Genomic DNA, 724 nt, shown 5'->3' with positions numbered 1-724 from the left:
TTTTGGAGTATGGGTCATGGGCTTGCCTAGGTGAGTTCCCAATATAGTTGGCTTGTGCCCAGTCACTCTCTTCCTCTATATTTACTCCTTCTTGAGCTGGTGATGAAGTAGTGACTTCTGCAACTTGGTTCTCTTCTATCTTCTTGGTAAGGTCAGCTAACTGCTTGGTGATCATCTTGTTTTGAGCCATCAGTGCATTCATATGGTTTAGCTCTATCACTCCTTGAGTATTGGTCCTTTCAGAAGAATAGAAGTAGTCATTCTCAGCTACAGTCTCGATGACATCTATGGCTTCTTCAATGGTTTTCTTCTTGTTTAGAGACCCCCCTGATGAATGGTCTACGTCTTTCTTTCTTTGATTTATAAGAAAGACCCTCATAGAAAATGTGTAGTTGCACCCATTCATTGAACATGTCTGGTGGGCACCTTGTTGTTAAGTCCTTAAACCTCTCCCATGCCTCATAGAGAGTTTCACCATCTTGTTGCCTGAAGGTTTGTACCTCAGCTCTTAACCTGTTGATTCTTTGAGGAGGGTAGAATCTTGCCAAGAATTTGTTTACCACATCTTCCCAGGCTGTTAAACTCTCCTTCGGGAAGGATTCCAACCATTTAGATGCCTTGTCCCTAAGTGAAAAAGGGAACAATAGTAGTCTATAGACATCCGAATGAACTCCATTAGACTTCACAGTATCACATATTCTTAGGAATGTGGTTAGGTGTTGAT

The 724-nt window shown here is 41.7% G+C and overlaps 1 non-coding gene across 1 annotated transcript; it reads left to right on the top strand.

Moving 5' to 3' along the window:
- Nucleotides 1-411: 411 nt before the first annotated feature.
- LOC112713434 (small nucleolar RNA R71) lies at nucleotides 412-515 on the top strand. Its single transcript, XR_003158407.1, has one exon. It is a non-coding gene; the product is annotated as a small nucleolar RNA R71 (small nucleolar RNA).
- The last annotated feature ends 209 nt before the right edge of the window (nucleotides 516-724 follow it).

Source organism: Arachis hypogaea, chromosome 9 (genome assembly GCF_003086295.3).
Source record: "Arachis hypogaea cultivar Tifrunner chromosome 9, arahy.Tifrunner.gnm2.J5K5, whole genome shotgun sequence".
Taxonomy (NCBI): Eukaryota; Viridiplantae; Streptophyta; class Magnoliopsida; order Fabales; family Fabaceae; genus Arachis; species Arachis hypogaea.
Note: the sequence above shows the minus strand (reverse complement) of the source record. Positions and strands in the feature narration are given on the sequence as shown.